Source organism: Microcaecilia unicolor, chromosome 6 (genome assembly GCF_901765095.1).
Source record: "Microcaecilia unicolor chromosome 6, aMicUni1.1, whole genome shotgun sequence".
Taxonomy (NCBI): Eukaryota; Metazoa; Chordata; class Amphibia; order Gymnophiona; family Siphonopidae; genus Microcaecilia; species Microcaecilia unicolor.
Window position 1 is genome coordinate 98,693,860 of NC_044036.1, and position 24,766 is coordinate 98,718,625.

Sequence of the window (24,766 nt, forward strand, 5' to 3'; positions counted from 1 at the left end):
GGCCTCCTCATAGCTGTGCAGCTTAAAAGGAACAGTCACGATCAAGGTAGCAGTTAAGGAAGACATGGCCCCATTTGCAGCTGTACCTCTCCTCCTCAATTGTAGTAAGAAGGGAGAGTGGCAATGAGGCCAAGTCATGCCGCTGAGCTGAGCTGACCTGCAAAGCTGTTCCAATTGCCAGAATTCTGCGCAGAATTCCCCCAGGAGGAAGTAATAAGGATATAACAGAGAAAGCTTTTATTAAACCTTCCCCAGTGGCCCCGCCATCTTGGAAGACAACTGGCCATTGAATTGCAACTCTCATACAAAGTTTGGATACTGGGGTTCCTGAAGGACATTTTCTGAAACAGAGCTCTGTAGAACAGAGGGTCCATTTGGATTTAAACAGAAGATAAGTTGTTTGTTTTGTGACTTGAGAAGTTGCCAGGCCAGTGTTGTCTATCTACCTTTAGACAATATTATTTGGGAACACCTGTTATTTTATCCATTAGACAATAGCGAGTGCATTAAAAAAAAAAAACCCAAAAACCTTTCAAGTTGAACATTTATTTTGATTCTGGCACAGTATACACATGCTTTACTTAAGGATGTATCTGGGCAATAAATGAGAGTCCTTGTGGCCTTGTTCACTGTAATTTATACGCCCGCTAAGCCAAGGGTGTGGTGCACCACAGCTTGGGTACCTGAGATAAACCATGTATTTCATTATATAATATACATTATACACTCCCTACTGCCTTTTCTTTTATGCACAGAAAACATTTGTAATCATTTATTAAACCTTTGGCATGACCTCTGGCAGTACACTTTTCACCTTAGGGATGTAATACTACATCCGTACCCAAACAACATGAGTAAATACAAGAAATGTGCGAAGTGATGCTGGCACACATTTGAAGCCTGTCTGATTCATGGCACTTTTGTATACTGAAAAAAACTTGGACTACAATATGCAAGTTTTTGCCAACACAGCACTTCCTGGAGCAGGACAGCATAACTTCTGCCACTAGGAAGGAATTGAGCAAGGATAAAGAATCTTGTATATGACTTCTTTCTGATTAATGCCTACTAACAATAGACAAAAGGAGGGGACAAGAGTTCTGGAGAAGGAACCCCCTCCCCCTCCCCCACCACACCCTAGCCTAGTGCTTCCATTATATGTACTATCCCTTCCAAGCCTGTTTCTTCCTTCCAGCCAAGGGGCAAACAAAAAGCAGTCCCAGGGAAAAAAAAAGTCTGGCACTTCAGAAGAGCATGTATGTCTACTGTCTTTGTTCTTGGCACAGAAATATCTGTATGAAAATAAAATGTTTAATGGTACTTGTATACCACCTTTCGCTTTGAATAATCAAAGCAATTTACAATTCAAATCAAAATCCCAGAAGAGAAAAAGCACCTACAACTCATAGGTAGGAAATATGGAAGTAATAGAAAGATAGAAGAAGGGTGGAAAGAAGGGCTGCAGCCAAGTGGTCAACTACTGTTCCGTATAGCCCCAAAAAACATGGGAGAAGAGGATGTGTTTTGGAGCTGATCTGAATTTTAAATAGGAGAATTCCATTAAAAGCCCCAAAAGGAGTTCCATAGTGAAGAAACAAAACAAACAAACAAAATGCACATCTTGTAGTGTCAAGGTATGAAAGAGAAACCGAATGAATGCAAAGATGATGTTCTGATGCAGAGTGGAGGGCTCTTGAAGGGACATAAGAAATTATCACAGAAGACAAATATGGTGGCAGCTGTGTGTGAAGTGCTTTGTGGATTGTCAGGAGTCTGTCCATTACAGCTATTCTCCTGCCTCCCTTTCCTATTTCCTCTCTTCTTTACTATTTGTGCAGTGCATATGGAGTTCGTTTCTCTCTTATTTTATACATTGTAGTTTGCCTTGATGGCATAGCTTTAGGTGGACTATCAAATAAAGACAAACTTCTCTGAGCTTAGAGAAGCGTTGGCCATCTGCAGCTCCAGAACCCAGAAGTGCAGATGAGAACCAATGTTCCTGGAGAAGAAGTCGAGGCAAGTAGGTTTGGGGCAAGATTTTCTTACCCTAAAGCCGCTCAAAAGAATCTAACCTTAAGTAATCTGTGGAAGTATCTGCAGAAGAAGCTTTTCTAAGGCAGGGAGGAGTGCCAAAGGCCTTATTCAGCCTGGGATTGTAAAGCCTTCAGTCAGTGGTAACTTTACACACCACATGGGGAACCATTAAAGCTTTACAAGGTAATGTAAGAGAGCTGGAATGATTAGCGTGTGCTAAATAAGAAACCCATTATATTCCTATGGGCATCTTATCATTTAGCGCACCTTAATAAAAGGACCTCTTATTGTATTTATGATTATATTTGGTCATTTTACTATTGTTATGCTGTTAACAAAACTGTTAAGTTTCATATTAAGCTGTATCTGCTGAACACTGCCTTGGGTGAATCTCTTCATGAAGGCAGTTAATAAATCCCAATAAATAAAAAAATATACATAGAAGATTTGATGGTTTGACTTGTATAAAGACAGTCAAGGGAAATGCACTTTCATCAACAACATTTTAATGGAATGTGCTAGGAAAATTCAATATTTAGATAAGGAGACCATGAATTTATCTCAAATAATACTGGCTGCTTAATTTTTAGAGAATATAGAAAATTATCAAAGAAGACAATCTAAGGCTTCTAAAATTTCCTCACAGTAAGAGAGACATTTGGAAAATATTTAATAGAAACCTTGGGCTTTATAACAGGGGGAAAAAGTTTCCTCCAGTTGAAAAGATTTGTTATGTTCTATTAAAGAAACTTGCTTCAGAAGATGCTTCTATTCAGGTAATTTCTCAAGTCTCAGATGACAAACTTCAATGGAGGCAGATACTGTGCATGTAACATTGATTGTGACATTTGCTTTAGTTATACCCTGGGACTGTGTATTAATGACTCTTTTCATAAGCAAAATATTTTTAGGTTTGAAACCTTCTATTTTCCCTAATGTTTCAAATATTACACAGGTTAAATTAAAGGAGTTTTTGGCTTTAAGACCTATGGTGCTCAATTTTTATTTTGCTTCCCCTGTGTGTTCTGAAGCTTCAGGGGAGCAGGAATATTTTTTTTTTTGTCACTTGACCACTTGAAGAAATGTAATTCTGAAAAGTTACCCAACCTTGATTCTGTTATCTCAGATTAACTGTTTCTTAGCATAAAAGCTGCCATGTTCTTAATGTAGACCTCTCTTCTCTCATATCTTTATTATAAATTTATTTTCAATTTTCTGTTTCTTGAGGTCTAATAGGATCTCTCAGATTATAAATATTTATTTCCTTGTTCTAATCTCCATTTCAATTTCTCTTTCCTTTTGCAAGAGATTATTAGGGCCACATTTTGATTAAAAAATTTAATTGCGTGGTTAAAGGTGGGGAATAGCCAGTAGCCCTTTGGGACGGGGGGCAAAGGGATGAACTGGAGGAGGTATGCATTTCCTCTCCCTCCCCACCTCATCAGATATTATACTTTTGCTTTGTGGGGGATGCTGAAGTCCCGCCAGTCAAAGAAATCCACTGCCAAAGAGGCCCCCTTCCTCCTTATGCTGCCTCAGGAATGAGAGAGTTGGCGGGGTGACTACAGCCGCCAATGATAGCACTCTCCGAGCATGCTCAGTTCATGAACGAACTAAGCATGCTTGGAGAGTACAAGCGTTGGTGGCAGGAGGCACTCTGCTGACTTTTTCGCTCCTGAGGCAGTATGAGGAGGAAGGGGTGACTCAGGCAGTGGATTTCTTCAGCTGGCAGGGCTTTAGCTCTCCCACCAGCCATTGAGCAGGTACTGCAGCTTTGGAAAGGGTCTCCACCCATTCTCTCTCATATATGTGGCCCCCATCACCCATTTGCTCTCTCTACATGACCCCCCCCCCCCCCGCCATCACCCATTCTCTCTCTCTACATGCCCCCCGCCATCACCTGTGGATTGAAATGCTGACTCGGCCTGCACCAAGCCTTTCCTTCTAAGTTGTGTCAGAAGGGGGCGGGATGGGTCAGAGGGAAAGGCCCGGTGGAGGCTGAGGCAACGTTTCAATCTGGCTGCTGCAGGATGAATACTTACAGAAAAATCTAAAGATAAACTGGGAGGGGATGGGAGAGAGAGCCGCTGGCAGTCTGGGAGAGGAGAGAGAGATGCCAGACCGACTGCGCATGCAGGGGAGGGAGGGCAGCCAATTATTAATCTTTTTAATCTTGATTAATAATTTAAGTGTTAATCACGGCATTAATCACGATTAACGTGCAGCCGTAGAGAGTATGAGCATGATCAGCAATGAAAGGTTTTTTTAAATATTAAAGAAAAAGAGCAGGATTTAACAGCTGCCACTTGAATGTCAAATGAAAGGTGAAAAGTCTGATGAACCACTAGATATCTGAAGGAGTCAACTATAGTGATAAGATCCGCATATTTTAGGGACCAGCAAGATGTAGTGAATGGCCGGCAATCCAAGAGGCAACAGTTTTTGCAGGGTTTAAAATCAATTGATGAGTATGGAGCGAGTAAAAGACCAAGTCTGAACAACACTGAAGAGAGGTCAGGAGAGTAGGGGGTCTTGATAAGAAAGTAGGAGTATATCATCAGCAAAGAGAGGGGGGGAGGAGAGAGAGAGAGAGATTATGAATAAGAGTAACCAGGGGGATGAAGAAAATATTAAAGAAAAGGGGAGCCAAGACTGAACTCTGAGGAACCCAAAGGACAGAGGACAATAAGCAGACCAGAGGGGAGGGGGTATAGGATATAGGGGAGTGGAGGAGTGGCCTAGTGGTTAGAGCACCGGTCTTGCAATCCAGAGGTGGCCGGTTCAAATCCCGCTGCTGCTCCTTGTGATCTTAGGCAAGTCACTTAACCCTCCATTGCCTCAGGTACAAACTTATTTTGTGAGCCCTCCTGGGACAGAGAGATATCCAGTGTACCTGAATGTAACTCACCTTGAGCTACTACTGAAAAAGGTGTGAGCAAAATCTAAATAAATAAATAAATAGGATGACCTAAAAAGCACAGTCAATTAAGTATTAGGTAAACCACTTAAGTCTATCAATATTGTGGTCCACAAGGTCAAATACAGCCGACAGACCTAACGATATTATTAAAGCTACCCGGCCAATGTCAAAGGCTGAATGAAGATCAATGAGAAGGGAAGCCCAAGTGTCGTGTACATAGAACTTGAGACAATTCAACATGTTAAAGTATTGCTGGAAAACGATTCTGTCATAAGCTTGATGAAAAAAGGCAGATTTTATTTACATGAAAATGGAGGACTTCCAATCAGGTGGAACCAATCCTGAGGTTAAGCTATTATAGATAACTCAACTTCCGCTATATATCTTTTTGGAGATGCAGTGACCAGAACTGCACACAATATTTGATGTGTGGGTGCACCATGGAGCGATACAAAGATATTCTGGTATTCTCAGTTTTGTTCTCCATTCCTTTCCTAATAACTCCTAACATTCCATTTGCTTTCTTAGTTACACACCAAGCAGAGGGTTTCAACACATCATCAATGATGACACCTAGGATCTTTTTCCTAGGCAATGACTCCTAATGCCGAACCTTGCATCATAGCTTGGGTTCCTCTTTCCTACAGAATCACTTTGCACTTGCTCACACCGATTCCTAACTTGCTCTACAGTCAGAATCAAAAAAGACTATACGAGGGTGGCAGGAGTAAATGGTAAGAACAACATGTGAGCCAGTCAATTTAAATTATAAAATTATTTGCCTGGCTCCAATGACCATATCCAGTACTAATTATTTTCTAGAGGTCCTATGTGTTCTTACATGTTATACTGCAAATCTCTTAGGCAAATGAGGCCTCTGATTTTTAAAGGGCCATTTGGATGACTCAACTTTGTTGATATAGTTTACATTTTCCCTTTGTATATACACTAACAAATGAAGCATGGCCAGAATTCTATACATGTGCTAATTTAGCTGCCTAGTCACATTCTGACCTCTCTCAAAATGTTGAGTCACTTCCAGATGTCTAGACACTACGTAAAGCAAATTCTTGATACAATTCAAGTTCATGCTCATTCTTCAGTAGATGACGACTACGTAGCTTATATTCCAGAATCCATCACAAGTATTTTAGGACACACAAGAAACACATACCACATATATGCTTATAGACACAAACCAGCTCAACAGGACTGATGTCACTATAAGTCATCACACAGAAAAACTACACCAATTAACAAAGAACCTTATAATAAAATACAATGCATAAAAGCCTATATATTACAGAAGATTAAGATAAACTATGCTAATGACATCAATTGAAGATCCATCAACTTAATTTACATGTAATTATTACCTAAGGCCATACTGCCAACAGACAGAAGACAAGTTCATCCATACACGCTTCTGTAACTTCTACCCAATTCAATTCCAAATATTACTGGGTGTTCTGGATCCTGACCAGCAGACATGCCCTGCTTACCAGGAAGTTGTCTATAAGGGTAGAGGGTGGAAACACATTTAGAAAACATAGCAAGCTCTTTTCATCCTTTTTACCTGTTTTGCTGTTTCTGCCAATTTTACTTGTCCTATTTATTTTATTTTTTATACTTGCTTTTGCATCCTTTTATTGTTTGCTTTTCTAAAGTTTTAGACACTCAAGTGACCTAGTTACTGGGATTTTTCCAGCTCTGGACAAGTAAATCTACATAGATCAAAGTTCCAATTATTAGAATCATTAATTGCATCTGTCAACATAATAAATATTCAACATTCTTTGCAGCACTAACAAAAGCATTTCATCACAAAGAACTTATTCTTGGATAACTATTCTATCGCTTATATTCTACCTATTTTCATATCGGATTCAAGGCAGATTACATCAAGAAATCTTTGTTCAGATGGAGAGACTACAGTAAACAAAATTTCAGCCTCCAATCAATTTTTCAATCAGAAAAAAGTAAGATTTTAAAGCTTTCTGAAAGAGAAAATAAGAAGGAATATGTCTGATCTGGATGAGGATATCATTCCAGATTTTAACACTTTGGTAGCAAAAAGAATGACCCAATCTTAATGTGGACTGAAAATGAAAATTAGACCAATTCCAAGTAAAGGTAACAAGCTTTGTTAACCCACTGCAACCCTGGCCATGTAAAATTTTATAAATCAGCACTGCTATTTTAAATTGAATGTGTTGCTCAAACAGCAGCCTATGCAGCAGACATAAGAGGGGCATAACAACTCTTGTATTTCCTCTTCTTAAAGATTAACCTCATGGATGTACTTTGGAGCACCTACAATCTATTTTGCTGTTTAAGCAAAATCCCACTACAAAGAGCATTACAATAGTCTAATTGTGGTAATACAGAACTGTCTCAGCTATAATTCTAAAACTCAGTGAAGAGCACATAGCCCGGAATTGATGCAGCCGAAAGAAAAACATTTTAACTAGCTCATTAATCTGTGCTTCAAATGCCAGTTTGGAATCCAGTATCACACCCAAAGTCTGCTACTGCATTCGTATAGCATTCATATATCCAAAGAGAGTACAGAAAATGATGGCAAATAAAGACCATATAGTCTTCCCAGTCTGCCCATCCACATCATCTACTAATCTCTAGTATCCCTTCTTCTCTCAATGTATTATGTATACAATTAAATGAGCCAGACTTTTAAGCATTGTCCTCTTCAGGAGAATTTTCACTGTAAAATCTGTCTCAGTTGCAGAACTATAATGACAGGTTCCACTCACCCAGATTGTTCTTAAAATTCATCTCACTTCACTTTTTATGTCCCAAATGTTTTTTTTTTTACAGTTCTCGTTATATTTTGTATATAAACCCATGAGATATCATCTGTCCACATCACCTCAACTTCAATGTTAGTTTGTATTTATAATCATTTACTTCATATGGAAAAATTGTGAGCATGTGTGTAAAGTTCAGTCTCAAAAGTCTGTGCTCATATACAACAAACTACATACAAAGCCAAATCCCCAAAACAGAAGGATACAGAACGCCTGCATATTTACTATGAATTCCTTGAGCTTGGGTTCAACTAGGAGCCGTAAGTCCTGCTGCTAATGTTTCAGCAATCAATACTGCCAGCTTCAGGGGATTTCTTCCCACTCACAATCCAACAGTATGAGAACCATCTTCACAAGAAACTACAGATTTATTTATAAATTCTCCTTTTTTCAGAAAAGTGCTCATTCCTAAAATTCATGTTCATCTTTTTAGAGTGGAGGAGTGGCCTAGTGGTTAGGGTGGTGGACTTTGGTCCTGGGGAACTGAGGAACCGAGTTCGATTCCCACTTCAGGCACAGGCAGCTCCTTGTGACTCTGGGCAAGTCACTTAACCCTCCATTGCCCCATGTAAGCCGCATTGAGCCTGCCATGAGTGGGAAAGCGCGGGGTACAAATGTAACAAAACAATAAATAAATAAAAAAATAGATCAGCTGTAGCTGTGACACTGGAATTAATTAGAGTATCTTCTACTTTAAAAAACAATTGTACGAGAGATTCATTGTTTAAACTAATATAATGCCTTTCCTAATGCTTCACTTAAAAGCCAACACCCTCAGAAGCACATTTTAGATCATTAAACAAGGGAAAGCAATTGGCTAAAGCACAAATATAGTAGGAAATCCTGAAAGTTACTTCAGCATCAAAATAGATCAAAACCTAACACATGAATGATTAAGGTGAGGCAAGTTTAAACCGAAACACGAGAGGCAAAGCATGCGATAGTGGACTATAGACAAGATGCAAAAATAGCAAAAAAAACAGCAAAAGACAAATGCAGATGTAGAACTGAACTGGAACTAGTCATAGATCCCATCGCTGAGTGTGAATACAGACAGACTGTATACTGAAAGGTACAGTATGGTAATATGTCTCTATGAGATCCCGAGCAAGGGTTGGGGAGTGGGCCAGTAAAATAAAACACAGCCGGACAAAGGATAAAACAAAACTAAAAAAAGTGTTTATTCAAAGAATCCTTGTTTTGTTCTTTTCACAGGAACCGAGATATAGGGTAGGAAAACCTCTGCAGTTCAGTGCATCCAGTCTTAAGCAGGTCTCTGGCAGAAGGCCAAACACAATCTATAACTGCCAAGGTTGCCATGCCCCAAATCTGGGGCGTAGCCAGACAACAGATTTTGGGTGGGCCTAGGGAAGAACTGGGTGGGCACCAATTGTTCCCCCCCCCCCCCCCCAACCACCACCCAAAAAATATCTCAGCTGGTGGGAAAGTGCTTCTTTCCACCTTGGCAGTCTGTAGCAGGCATGCGCTGAAAACTGAACATACGCAGGTGCAGGTATCATTGAGAGTAGCATTTTCATTACCATCAGGAAGAAGTCTTCTGCTGGCTGAGTTTGGGATCCCACCAGCTACCACTAAACGTGTGTTACTGTTGGGTGGGCCTGAGCCCTAAGTGGGTGGGCCCCGGCCCACCTGTGGCTACCCCACTGCCCCAAATACAATCCAATATTTCTTGGTTCTCTACCAAGGTTCAGGTCTAGCTGCAGCCAGACCTCAAAGCAAAACTTATAAGGTTCAATCTGGCAAAAACAAACGGCTTACCTCAGTCAGGTCACGATTATAGAACTGTAGCTTCAGTGTCATATGCTGGGGATTCAAGTCTTCTCTCTCTGGGCATCCTTAACCTCAGCCTGGCCCTGTCTTTTATACTCCCAGGTATAGGCTCCACCCCTCCCTGATCACTTCCTCCCGGGGCAGGACTAGTGCTCTTAAGGAGGAACAGGCTATTGAGGGACTTTCTTAAATCAAATCAGTTATTGTATACCACTAAAATCCCCTTTACAGTGAGGTTTACATAATGGGTGTGACAAGGTAGTGAAAGACAGATAAAAGTAAGCACATGAATTAAGAGAGCTTAATCAGGCAAACTGGTGAATAAAAAAAATGAAGTGGTCTTTGGAAAAAGAAAGGTTTTTAGCCTCTTCCAGAAGCTAAATTATCTTGGTCATAGGTAGAAAGCGCCATGTTTTGACTACTAGTACTGGGAATATGGTGCCGAAGATCTTCTGGTATCGGATTGCCTTATGATATGGTGTTGCTCACATCATTTGTTCTTTTAGTCTGTTGAACTTGACAAGACATAGTGAAGCGATTCAGGGTGAGAAGCAGTGTTCTGTAAGCCCCCTAAAAGTCTCATTCACTGGCAACTACATAAATAGTATAAAATTGCTGTGCCAGAAAAACACTGGGATCATGACCTGGCAGAAATGTAGAAAAGGAAGCAGTTGTGATTAAAGAGGACATTTCTAGTTCCACAGATAAAAAAAAGCTCAATGCAAGAAAACAGGTCATTGTGGTAACAGCCACTATTACAAAAAGTGTCAGTGCCAAGTGACTATACTCTACTAAGCAATCCTCAATTACACAGTTAGAAAATGTAGCAGAAAGATACAAAAATTGTCCAAGTTGAATAGGTTGCAACTGACAATTTCCAAGCACAACTTAATATATACCTGTGCATATTACACCTTATGTTCTTCAAAAGAAGCTCTCTTTGGAACAATGCAAGTGTTGAGACAAGCATTAGCATCACCAACATATCTTGACAGAGAGTAAAGTTCATTCTGTCAGGTTATGTGCAAAATTAATCCATTTGAAGACAGAAACATTTTTAAAAACCTGGCAGATAAGAACCACTTGGTTTCTCCCACAAAATGTCTTACTCAATTTGTGGTGCTCTCCTTCCCTCTCAAGTCCCAAGCATGTTTGAATTCTGTCACTGTTTTGACTCCACCAAACGCTTGTCTCAGTGTTAACATTGTTTATATTTTATTAGGAATTTGTTATATCACTTTTTTCTGTCAAGTATGTCAAAGCAGTTCATATAATAAAATTATATTAAAAAAATGAAAAGAACTCCATTTAAGAGAGGTACAATCATTCTAGAGTACATATTACAAGTAAATAAAGTAAGCCTAACATTGCACTACTGAGTGGAACCATGCCAAAATAAGCAGGAAAACTAATCAAACCAAATAACTGCTGGAGGCCAGAACATCAGCTACATTAATATTTCATTGTAATACTTGCAATGTACACGTTCCTCCTGATTCTATATAGTGCCAAAAGTTACGTGCCAATTAACACCTAACTTTTAGCACTAAATGGAAATTATGTTCCAAAACAGGAGTGAAACAGCAGTTAGGCAGCTAAGTGCACTTAGCACAGAATGGGGCATTCACATGGGCAGGTTATGGAGTTCTATTTAAGCGTGCACTTTATTGAATACCGTCAATTAGGTATATACCCCTGGATTCTATATATCACGCTGAATTTCCGCACGGAAATCAAAGCATATTCCAAAACAATGTGCATAACTTAACTGGTTAAGCTAATCAGCTCTGATGGATTTTAACCAATTATCAGCAATAATTGGCATTATTTAGAACTTATGCGCACTACTCGCTAAGTGTATTCTGTAAAGTGGTGCACGTAAATTCTAATGCACACTGCCAAAAATGGGGCATGACTGGGCAGGCCGTGGGCATTCCAAAACTTTACACACAGGGTTATAGAATACACCTGCTGCATGCCTAACTTAGGCGCCAGTATTTACACCAAGCTTTCCTTAGCATAAACAGATGTGCCTAGAGTTAGGCGCTGGCATGGCTGCTAGGCGTATTCTATAAACCATGCCTAAATCTAGACGCGAATTATAGACTATGCTTAAATGGACATTTTTTCAACATCGATTTTTCAGGCGCCATAAATAGAATCTTGTCAGTGCTGCATTTAAGTGCACCCATTTACTCCTGCCATAGTGCAAGCATGAGCGGTCATTCCTAAATTTAGGCACTTAATTGCTGACTTACGCTAGTACTCTATAACAGATTAGGCACACAAATGTGTCACTACAGAATACGAGCTTAGCACCTAGATTTTAGGTTCCCAACTTTTAGCACCCTTTATAGAATTGTCCCCAAGAGTCTACCTCCCTATCAGCGAGAATTCATTTCTTTTCAGTTTCTCTCCTTTCACCTTATGATAGGGGTTTTCAACTCAGTCCTTGAGACACACCTAGCCAATCAGATTTTCAGGATACCTGAAATTAATATGCATGAGATAGATTTGCATAGAATAGAGGCAGTGCATGCAAATCTCTCATATGCATATTCATGATGGACATCCTGAAAACCTGACTGGTTAGGTGTGTCCCGAAGATTGAGTTGATCCCTTGTACTTGTATCTTTTCAAGCTAAGGAAAATGCTTATTCCTGGTACTTTATTGAAACCTGCTGGAAATTTAAATTTCTGTATCTTATCTCCCCTTTCTTCCTTCTACAGAACCTATATTCCTTAATTGCTTCCGCTTATACTATAGTCCATCTACTGCCTTATCTGTATGTTGGTATACATTTACGGAAACCACATCTACAAAATCTTGAAAGTAGGGTTTCCCCAGAGACCTGTAGCAAGGTAATATTACTTCTCTTCTATGTATTTAGAAATACTGTTAGCTTTCCTAACTGCTTTTTCACACTGACCAGTTACCTTAGGTTGTCAGAGATAATAAATGGTATCTAGCCCTCACTTCTAAAACCCAATGGTGGTAGTTCCACAAATAAGGCGCTAACCTTTATGTACCAAATACATGTTTAAATGATTAGAATACCAGCTATAAGCATCTGTGTATCTATACACATAAATGCCAAAATCTACTTAAGTGCTATTCTATAACTAGGTGCATCTCTTGCATTTGACAGGCATGCGTACACATTGGTGGATTCTGGGTGCAGCATGGGCGGGGCACAGGCATAATATTCTATAAGTTGCATGCGTAACTTATGCATGTATCTCAGGTACAAGTATTTACACCAGTTTTAAGGGCTGGTGTAAGTGGTTGCACCTAACCACTTACATGCGTAAGCCGTATAGGCTTGGTTAACCTAATATTCTACAAAGGAATCAGACGCCTAAATATACATAAAGTATATAATTTTGCACTTTTTGAATTAAGGCATAGTTGTTATACCCTCATTCTTCCAATTCTTTTAACATCATCTTTGAGACCACATTTTTTGAGCACAACTGTGATACAATTTAAAATAAGAAGTATATATATATCCCTCTAAGCAAATATTTCTATAGTGTTACTTAAAAAGACACTGATTAAGGACTAGGGCTAACAAGGATTCATGCTGCAATCCAATGGTTACCTTCCCCTCACCAAGGTGGACCCACTGACCACCAACAACTCAGCTACTGAGGCAGACATAGGAAGCAACTGCTGGCCCTGGGATTCGTAGTATGGAGTGTTGCCACGATTTGGGTTTCTGCCAGGTACTTGTGACCTGGCTTAGCCACTGTTTGAAAATAGGATATTGGTCTGACCCAGTATGGCTACTCTTATGTTCACCACTTTTCTATATGGAAGCATCAAATGCAGCTTATTCAAAGGGTTTATTGAAACAGAGTGGCACAATTACTGTACTTACTGTTTAGATCACTAAGGGGCCCTTTTACAATGGCACAGTAGGGTTATCTGGCCCTTTTTGGGTTTTTTCGGGGGGGGGGGGGGGGCACAAAGCACTAATTAGGCAGCGTTGTGCACTGCCCGGTTACTGACAGGCTCCCCAAGGAAATGGCCATGCAGCCAGTGTTCAACTTACTGCACAGCCATTTCCTTCCTGAGCCAAAAAAACCCCAACCTTTTACCAGGCAATGGTAAAAGGGGGCCTCAGCATGTTGCAAACCGTGTGCCAACGCCACCACAAGGTCCCTTTTACCGCCACTTGGTAAAAGGGGCCCTAAAGAAACTCTTAGCAATATGTTTCACAAGAAGATCTTGTCAAGAACCCTGTAACCAACTGACCTGACTGCATTATTCTCTATCTCACTAGTCTTTTCACTACCTTATCCAACACTGTTAACAGTTTTCCATTTTCTCCTTGTTCCCACTCTCGTATGGTTGTACAACTTCTATTTCTCAGGTGAGGGGAAAAGGTGGTGTTTTTTTAGTTCACATCATTTCAGAGCCAGCTCAAGGGACATGTTATATTCATGTGTGATATATATTTCCATACCCACTGAGAGCCTACAATCTAAAAGTTTGCAGATATGTGATGAAGGGTGAAGTGACTTGCCAAAAGTCACATCAGTGGAAAACGCAGGATTTGAATCCTAGCTTCCCTGGTTCTCAGTCCACTGCTCTAATCAGTAGGCTACTCTGCCACTCCAATATTCTCTTCTCCTGTCTTTTGGAATTGCTCCTATTCAAAGTAATAAACTGAAAAGAACTGTAATTCTACTTTTTGGTGGCATTCAATTTTACAGATTCATAAATTTGAAACCTCTGTTGCAGACAAAATGGGTGAGATGTTCTACTGCTAAAATTTGGTCTCATGTGGATAACTATCTGAATTCTTATAATTTTAGGTAACTTGTTTAAGATTTATTATTTTGATTTGCAGGGGTTTTTTTTTTGTTTGTTTGAATTCTGTGTTACAGTTGAACTTATTACTTGATGTTATAGTTTGATAAATTGTTTATCTTTTTCTAAAACCAATAAAATTCTTGGACATAAACTTCATTAGGTCCTAGGCTCTTGTTTACCTTCAATTATACCATTAGCCAGTTCATATCACCTCGGTAATGACAATGTGTTCATCCCCCAGTCAAATATCTTTTCTTTGCATATTTAAATACACACAGACGTGCATATATATGGTTTGTACAAGGACACCATTAAATAAAATCTACAAAGATTTACAACACAGCGGACAAAGAAAACGGGATGGAGGACCTCACGCTAAATTGTTTTAAACAAAAGAAAAAAACAATGAAAATCAATACAAAGAAAAAAATGAACAGAGGAAGCAGCGGAACCAAAGGCTGAGGATAGTAAATTACTCTGTGAAAATATAAGGAAGGCTTAATGTTAGCTTTGAAAATGGAGAAACTTAACCTTTGGATCTCAGCCGCTTTACGGGAAGAGGCGGAGGGGAAAGCTACTATACGGAGTAAAGAAGTGGGGGGGGGGGGGGGGGGGGGAGACCTGTACAGAAAGTAGAGAGAGAAGGAGAACTAAGCAGATATGATAGGCTGCCAAAGGAGTTTGACTCGGGTACCTAGGGATGGCCTCAAAGAAAGGGTTTAGTGTGTCCCTTAAAAAAGCCATTCCCAGACCTAATGAGGGAATGAACTAAAACACCCGAACCCCAGCTCTCCTCTTCGCAGTCCCCAAAAAGTCATCAAAAGACATCCAGTCACACACCGAGAACTCGGCTACACACGCATTCGGGAACAGAGGACCCTCCTCTTCCCTCTCCCACTGCCCGTCCACGATCCGGCACCTTCTCCCCCATTCTGAAACTCCCAATCCCCGCAAACCTACCTTCGAGCTTATCTTTCAGATCATCCGTCACAAGCTTCGCAGTTTTCCTTCTCCGCCGTCCCGCCACCAAGCTCTAAAACAATGTCTTTCTCTTTAACCTCGTCCCACTAGCTCTGATGCGACTTCCTGTTTCCGGTACATAATTAGTCACAGTGAAAGACGTGAATGAATCAGAGAGGGGGTGGGTAGGCCTTTGGAGAAGGGAAACTGCTGGTCGGTCAGGTGGTTACAGCAGATGACCTGAAAAGATAAGGAAGACGAGGGGGATGGGAAGTTTCAGAATGAGGGAGAGGGGCTGTACTTGGGTTTCAGGGAAAGGGGATGGAACTTGATATACTGCCTTTCTGTCAAAGCAGTGTACATATTATATACAAGTACTTATTTTGACTTGCCCAGAGAGTCTTCTCCTTCTTACCTACAAATGCACTCAGTCTGCTGCCCCTCACTATCTTTCTACCCTCATCTCCCCTTACGTTCCCACCCGTAACCTCCGTTCACAGGATAAATCCCTCCTCTCAGTACCCTTCTCCACCACCGCCAACTCCAGGCTCCGCTCATTCTGCCTCACCTCACCCTATGCTTGGAACAACCTTCCTGAACCCTTACGCCAAGCCCCCTCCCTGCCCGTCTTCAAGTCTTTGCTTAAAGCTCACCTCTTCAATGCTGCGTTCGGCACCTAACCCTTACCGTTCAGTGAATCCAGACTGCCCCAATTTGACTGCCCCTATCAGACCGACCGTTCACTTGTCTATTAGATTGTAAGCTCTTTGAGCAGGGACTGTCTCTCTTTGTTAAATTGTACAGCGCTGCGTAACCCTAGTAGCGCTCTAGAAATGTTAAGTAGTAGTAGAGTCACAAGGAGCTGCAGTGGGAATGGAAACAATTTTTTCCTGATAATGGTTGCCAGATGGAAAAAATTTTCCCCGCCCAAAACCGCACAAAGTCATATGCATACAAATGATCTCAATAAATATTAATGAGGTCATTTGCATACAAATGACATCATTAAGCCCGCCTCCTGACGTCATTAGCCCGCCTCCGTTGGGTTCTTATTGGCTGCGGCCAGCGAAAAAAACCGCAGGGTGAAAAACCGTGCTCAGCCAAAAATAAAAGCTGCCCAAAAAAACCACAACCCGCTTACAGCGTGAAAAAGCAGCATCAGGTCGCAGAACCAATTGTCTGGCAACCTGTTGAGTGTTTATTGTTGCCAGGGCTGCGGGTTTCCTGCACAATTGGGCGGCTTCCCACGACCGGCTGCAGGCAATTTTTGACGGCTGCAGGTTTTGGGAAATTGGGCAGCTTTTTCGCGGCCGTGTTGCGAGTTGGGCAGTTTTTTAGTGGTCTAATTTGGACCAATAGAAGCCCTGCGGAGGCGGGCTGCTGACGTCGGAGGCGGGGTTAATGACGGAGGTGGGGGTTAATTATGTCAGAGGCGGCGTCAGAGGCGGGGTTAATGACGTCAGAGGCAACATCAGAGGCGGAGTTAATGACGTCAGAGGCGGGGTTTGACTTTGTGTGGTTTGGGGCTGGTTTTGGGAAGGGAAACTTTTTTCCATCTGGCAACCCTTCTCACTGCGCTTGCAGTGGAGGGAGGGGGTGTTGTGTGTTTCTTAAGTGTCTTTTTCTTCTGCTTTGTAGTTGAAGTGCAGTGAGACTTGGGGGTGGCCTTGACCTTTTTGAGGTCCCTGTGTTGGGATTGTCCTGGAATTGCCTAGAGAAAGAGAGCAGGACCTGGACCCTTGGAAATCCGTCAGGAGATAGTTCCTTCCCAAGAAATCCAGAGCTGCGGTTTGAGATGAGGCTTGTGTTGGCCAAATACATTTAGGGCATCATGAGTCTGTAGAGCATCTCCTACTCTACTGCAGCATTGCACCCAAGTTTGCACACGCATGGTCTTTCAAACGTACTGTACCTTCTCATAGCTGACAGAAAGCTACTGCTGACTACAGGCACACTTCTTAGAACGTCAGAACATAACAGTTGCTACACTGGGAGACTGAAATGGCCACCAAGAGTTGAAGCGGCCTCGCGAGACTTCAACTCTCGGTGGCCATTTTGAATCCCGAGACCGTCACAGCAACAGGATGCAGGGCAAGGGCAGTGCTCCGGGCAGGAAAGAGGGGGCTCTTTCCTGCCCCGAAGAGGTCACTAGACCACCAGGGCAGTAGATAGTAAGTTAGGGGAGGTGACGGGGGGAGGGGAGGGGAATATGTGACCCGGGGAAGGGGAATATGTGACAGGGGGCGGGGTGAGAGTGAGAAAGGGCGGGGTGAGGATGCGAAACGGGTGTGGGTGGGGCGGGGCAGGATGACGTGACATGTGTCCTCTTTTTCAGAGGACAAAATATGGTAACCCTACTCATATCTCCCCTCAGCTGTCTCTTCTCCAAACTGAGGAGCCCTAGCCGCTTCAGCCTTTCTTCATAGGGAAGTCATTCCATCATCTTTATCATTTTTGTTGCCCTTCTCTGTACCTTTTCTAATCCCATTATATCGTTTTTGAGATGTGGTGACTATTCGAGGTGCAGTCACACCATGGAGCAATACAAAGGCATTATAACATTCTTATTTTTGTTTTCCATTCCTGTGCCATTAATAGCCAACATTCTATTTGCTTTCTTTGCTGCCGCTGCACACTGATCAGAGGATTTCAACATATCATCAATGATGACACCTAGATTCTTTTCCTGGGTGGTGACTCCTAATATGGAACCTTGCATCACATAACTATAGTTCGGATTCCTCTTTCCACATGCATCACTTTGCACATTAAACATTATCTGCCATTTAGATGCCCAGTCTAGTAAGATCTTCTTGTAATTTTTCACAATCCTCTTGTGATTTAACAACTTTGAATAACTTTGTGTTATCAACAAATTTAATTAACCTCACTATCTACCCTGGGTCACGTGGTGCTATGCAGGAGGGAAGTCGCGTCTGAGCGGAGCTCCTGCGTTTTCCCCTTAACTTTGTCAATTATCTGACCTCCCCGGGATCCTAAACTCTTAGGGAGTACCTGGATTGAAGTGCTGGTTGGAGCGAAAAGAGTTGTCGAGTGGAAACGAATCGCAACTGGGAGATGGCGGCGAAACTCCAAAAAAAGGACAAAAACAAAGTAGCGGAGCCCAAGATGGCGCCCGCTCCGCAGTCGCCGAACACGAGCGTCTGCTCAGTGTGGACTGCCGAAATTACAGCAGAAGTAACGGCGGCTGTGGAGGCGGCATTGGATAAAAAACTACAGGCGATCTTTGACAGAGCAGACTCGGCTCATGAACGCCTAGATGGATTTCACCTGGACTTAGATCATGTTCAACAAAGGGTCAGCGATATCGAAGACCGCATGGTGAACACCGCACAACCTACTGAAGCCTTACAAAAAAAAATAACAGACCTGGAAAATAAAATTGACGACTTGGAGAACAGATCTAGACGCAACAATTTGCGATTGATTGGGCTATCAGAACAGATTAAAGAATCGGAGCTGGGCAGCTTCCTTGAGTCCTGGATCCCAACGGTGTTGAAAATGAATAATCAGTCAGGACCTATGCGAATTGAACACGCACACCGATTGGGACCGAAAAATCAAGGCCAGAACCGACCAAGGGCGGTGATTATGAAGCTTCTTAATTATGGGCATAAACAAGCTATTTTACAGGCCCTGCGTACAGGAGCGGAACTTAAGCATGATGGTCAACGTGTCCTGTGCTTCCAAGATTACTCGGCGAGAGTGGCAGCGGCAAGGAAAGAATTCGCGCCGGTTTGTGCGGCACTTCATGGAAAAAAGATTAGATTTGCTCTAATTTACCCGGCGAAACTGAGGGTGCAGCATGGAGGTACCGAGAAGTATTTTGTGGATGTACCAACAGCTAAAGATTTTATTCGAAACCTAACACCGGTGACAACAGACTGACGGAGGCTGAAAGGACAGAACATAAATTACTGAGGTTTGACGTACATTTGTATGTACATGCCTGAGGCAGACATGCAAGAGAACTGGCTACCCTTGTTGGAGCTTGGGGGTAAAACTGTTAACTGTATGAAAATGAAAAGGTTTTTCTTTTTCTCTTTCCTTCTCTTTAATGGGTTTATACAGTATGTTGTTTCTACATTGTATTAATATAGAAGGTAGACACATGGATGTGGAAGGTCTCCTGGAAGGCTTTGGTTTAGATCTTGATAGGGGATCCCCGGAAAGGGGTTAAAGGATCATGCAAAGGGGATCAAGCACCTTTACGTGACGAGTTCAAAGGTGAACTCAGGGATGGGGGAGGGGGTTGGGAGGGGGGGAGGGAGGGTAGAGAAAGAGCTTTGGAGAAGAAGGGGATTGGAGGGGAAGGGAAAGAGAGGGTGGGCGAGGGTGGGGGGAGGGGGGATGATATACCAAAGTGCTTTAGACCTAGAACTCAGAAGTAGGAATGGGAGAACACGGGAAGATGAGGAGGAAAGAAGGGAGAGGTGGAGGCTGGGTCACCTTTCCCTTGATATAAGTGGTATCAGCCTAATTGGAGTAATGCTCAATGACCATGGTTAAAGTGGTTTCTTGGAATGTTGGGGGAGTGACATCTCCGGTAAAACGCAGTAAGATATTACAGACCTTAAATAGGAAACGGGTCCATATAGCCATGCTGCAGGAAACGCATCTAACTGCCAAGGAACACAAAAAACTATGTAGGTGGTGGGTGGGAGATTATGTGGACAGCCCCTCCCCAAACAGGAAAGCGGGGGTGATTATTTTGTTCCGTAAAGGGCTTACATTAGTAAAGAAAAAGGTGGTTGTGGACCCTAAGGGTAGATTTGTTATGGCAGAAGTACGGGTGCACAATCGGAATGTACTTTTGGTAAATGTATATGCACCGAATCAATATGACAAGCGATTTTACCGAGAGTTGATGAGGCGGGTGCACTCTTTTGATCACATGCCCATTATTATGTGTGGTGACTTCAACTCAGTTGTTGATCCTCTGATTGATAGCACAGGTACCTCGAGGGTGGGGCCTATAGACCTTTCAAGGGGGATCCCGAGGCTGTGTTCTTCAATGGATTTGGTGGACACGTGGCGTTTGTTCCACCCGGGGGAGAGGGATTACACTCACCTTTCTAGGGCGCATGGTACACTATCGCGTATTGATTATATTCTGATATCAGCTAGTGAAGTTAGCTCATTGCTTCAGGCGGAGATAGGAGCGACCCAGGTGTCAGATCATGCCATGGTGTGGGTGCTCCTGTCCCTTGGGGGAGGGGGGAGTCGGAGACCTGGATGGCGCTTCCCCAGGGAACTTTACTATGATAGACAATTTTTGCCCTACATACAGGCCCAATGGAAGGAATATACTGAATTTAATGAGGACACATATCTGAGCGACCCGGTGCTGTTTTGGGAAGCAGCCAAGGCGGTACTGAGAGGCTCCATTATATCATATCATGTACATAAGAGAAGGTCTAGGGACGCAGAGATCCTCCGTATGGAGAAAACAGTAAGACATGCTAGACAGAGGTTTGGGGCCATGCCTTCCAGCTTACACAAGACACAACTGTTGGAGGCTCGGGCTTCCCTGAACCAATTAATACATGCCAAGGCACAAAAATCAAATCAATTCTATCGCTTCCAGTTATATAAATATGCCAATAAGCAGGGGAAAATGTTGGGCCGCTTAGTGAAACAAATAGGGGGCTCGCGATTTATATCTCAAATAAAAGATACAGAGGGAGGGCTTCATCACACTTCTGCAGAGGTGAATGAAGTCTTTAAACAATTTTATGAACAACTGTACTCAGTCCCTGAGGAACAGGGTTTGCAGGCGGAAGGGTATATAGAGGGTCAACAGTTGCCCCAAATTACTGACCAGCAGCAAGAAAGTCTTAATGCAGACATTTCGGAAGAGGAGGTAAGCTGGGGTATACGAAACAGCCCATTGCATAAATCACCGGGAGGGGACGGACTTACGGCTGAATTTTACAAACTTCTCAGCCAAGAGGTTGTGCCTTGCCTAACGGAAGTGTTTAACCGATACGTACAGACAGGAATTCTGCCCGAGTCCTTGCGAAAGGCACAAATCGTGGTGCTGTTAAAAGCAGGTAAAGATCCTCTACAAGCTGGTTCGTACAGACCTATTTCCCTTTTGCCGTTTGAGACCAAACTGTTTGCCAAGATCTTGGCAAACAGATTAGGAAGAATTCTCCCAAGCATAGTAGAGGAATCACAAGTGGGTTTTGTGCGGGGGAGAACAGTGATACGAAATATGAGAAAAATCTTGGGGGCTTTGGAGACATTGCACCGATATTCAACCCCAGCTTTAATAATAAGTTTTGACGCCGAAAAGGCTTTTGACCATGTCAACTGGGATTTTATGTTCGCTATATTGAGGGCCTATGGGGTGATGGGATTTTTCCATGCAGCAATAAAAGCCCTATACCAAGATAATACTGCTGAAGTTCTAGTTAATGACCAGATGTCAGAACCATTTGAAATATCTCGGGGAACTAGACAGGGCTGTCCTCTTTCACCCCTCCTTTTTGTAATGGTGATAGACCCCCTGATTAGGGATATTAAAGGAATGGAGGAGGTGAAGGGGGTACAGATAGGGGAGGAATCCTTTAAGATTTCTGCGTTTGCGGATGACCTATTGGTGATAATCGAAAATCCACAGGTGTCCTTGCCAGCTCTCATGGAAATATTTGCCGAGTTCAGAGATTTTTCTGGGTTTAGTCTTAATCTAGATAAAACAGAGGTAATGTCTCTATTTATGAGGGATCACCAATGGGAGAGCTTACATTGCCCCTTTAGGAGGCAGGCTGAGGCGTTTAAATATTTGGGAATATTACTTACTAAGGATCCTAGACAACTAGGCGAATATAATATAGCGCAGCTGCTGAAGAGTACCAGGGAAATATTGGAGAGATGGGATGGATTGCCGTTGTCGTTGATGGGGCGGATTGCTCTGTTTAATATGGTGTTGTTTCCCAAGTGGCTTTATTGCATGCAGACGATCCCACTTTACCTCAAACAACGGGACTTAAGAGCACTTCAAAATATGCTTTCCAGATTCTTTTGGGCTAGGAAAAGGCCTCAGGTCAAGTTTGAATTTCTCAAAGGGAAAAGCGGGGAGGGAGGATTTGGAGTCCCAGATATTAAACTTTATAATATGGCTTGTCTCTTGCGTCACTTGGGGGACTGGTATCAGCAGACGGAGAGTTTCACTCCCCTGGCTATGGAAGTGGAGCTGTGTGGTCCCCTACATATTTTTTATGTACTGCAGGCACTGCGGAAAGATCTGCCCACATACATACGGTCTAGTGTCTTGATAGAGCCCTTAAGAAGAGTATGGAAAGATTTGGCGAAGATCTGGTCTTTCGACTGCAGATGTAGTAGCTTGCTCCCCCTGCAGGGCAATGAGGCATTTCGTCCGGGCATGGATAACCAAGTGGTGAGGTCCTGGGGTGAGGGGGGGATACTGTTCCTGCACCATGTGTTGGGACCAAATGGCGAGATGAAGTCCATGGAAGACCTTGGGTTAAATTCATTAGACTGGGGTAACCGTTTCGCATATGAACAGATACGACACTATGTGACTTCTCTTACGCGCAGGGCATTGGGTGTTGATTTGACCACCAAATTGGATGCCCTGTTAGAGATGCCGTCGGGAGATCCTGTTTCCATCTCCATGTTATATAAGAGACTGATTATGACCAGACCGCAAAGAGACCTGGGCTTGTTGGCAACCAGATGGGCGGGAGATATACAAGCACCAATTTCGTCTCGGGACCTACTGAAGGGGTTGAGGGGAGTTTTGAAATGGACACGAAGTGTAGAGCTGCGGGAATGTCAGATCAGAGTTACTTACCGTGCTTACACCTCCCAATCTAGACTATATCACATGGGATATTTAGAGTCGGCAGCTTGCAGGCGATGTGGAGGGTCCCAAAATGACTTTTTCCACGCCTTTTGGAAGTGCGGGGCTATTAGAGCGTTTTGGGTCAGGATAACTAGGTTTATGGGTAGTATCGGGGGACATCGGGTCCGAATGTTACCTCAATGTATTTTGCTGGGTTGTCTTCCCCCGATTGAGGGAAACACGAATCACCAGAGTGCACTCGTCCATAAGGCTTTCTTGGTGGGTATGAAATGTATCTTAGTGAACTGGATCTTAGATCACGGTCCCTCTTATTGGCAATGGCGAAATCGTTTTCATGCTTTGCTTTTGATGGAACTCCAAGACTCCTTGCTTAACTTTAAAACCCAAAATAATTTTTACCTGACCTGGAGGAGATACCTTCAGGTGATATCTCCTAAAGCAAGAAGCTATGTTCTTAACAAACTCACTGCTTTGACTAGTTCTCCTTCAATAGCTGGCTCCAACTAGAAGAATTTGAGGCTCCCAACTATAAAATTGGATGGTTCTCGGGTAGAAGGGTATGAGAGGATAATTGGATAATGGGTCAGTATCGTGGATAGGTGGGGGGGGGGGGGGTGGGGGGATGGGAAGGGGTTCGATTAGTATTAGCCCTTTTAGATGCTTATTTACGAGGATGATTCCAACTGTTAATGGTACAGAATTCGTTTACTAAGCTATGTTACGGGTTGGTATATGGGAACTGTTGTTGGGCTGTGAATTGGGGAAAATATATTCAACGATCGGATATTGTAAAGGACAATAGTAATATCCATTGCCGAGGGGAGTAAAGGGGGAGAGCTATAAGAAAACAGGCTCTATCTCCTAGCTCTTGAATGCGAGGATTTACAAGCATGGACTGAAAATGTGGACTTTGCTGATTAAACAATTCCAGACACAGCCCTCAACATGCAAGAATATTTATTAATCAAGGACCAGTGGGAGAGAGGAGGGTATAATACAAAATAATTGATGATAAAGCATTAACTTGTATCTAGTTGGAATATATAATCTACATGTTTAAGATTGCGAAATGTTCAGTCTGTTATATCATCAATAAAAAATTGTTGAAACTTAACCTCACTATCTACCCTTCTCCATTGAGAATACTGACCATTTAATCCTACTCGCTATATGCAAAAAAAGATTTCTGCGATGAAGTTAACTCCTGAGTAGACATCAGCTTGCAACATTAAACAGCTATGCAGGGCTATGCGTTGATACCTCCTGTGGGGACACAACACCAGGAACCTTCCGCTAGGTCTGAGGCTGGCATAGAGTGTCCCCACAGCGCTGATAAGGAAGGCAAAGACAGACTTTGAAAAGAAGATTGCGTTGGAGGCAAAAACGCATAGTAAAAACCTTTTTAGATATATTAAAAGCAAGAAGCCAGCAAAAGAATCGGTTGGAGAGCAGCAGAGAAATTAAATGAGTTCTTTGCTTCGGTCTTCGAGGAAGATGTGGGAGAGATACCAGTGCCAGAAATAGTATTCAATTCTGATGAGTCAGAGAAACTGAATCAAATCTCT

General features: G+C 42.5%; 1 protein-coding gene across 4 annotated transcripts in view; it reads right to left on the reverse strand.

Annotated features, from left to right (window-relative positions):
• SOAT1 (sterol O-acyltransferase 1) overlaps window positions 1-15,489 on the reverse strand; it is an 86,713-nt gene extending 71,224 nt beyond the window's left edge. For 2 of the 4 annotated variants that reach the window (XM_030205351.1, XM_030205348.1), the window contains exon 1: window positions 15,350-15,488. The gene's annotated coding sequence lies outside the window, so the exon portion shown is untranslated. Of the gene's footprint in view, window positions 1-9,558; window positions 9,638-15,349 lie in introns of those variants that run through there. The other 2 variants (XM_030205349.1, XM_030205350.1) reach the window with 2 other exon arrangements.
• Window positions 15,490-24,766: the final 9,277 nt, after the last annotated feature.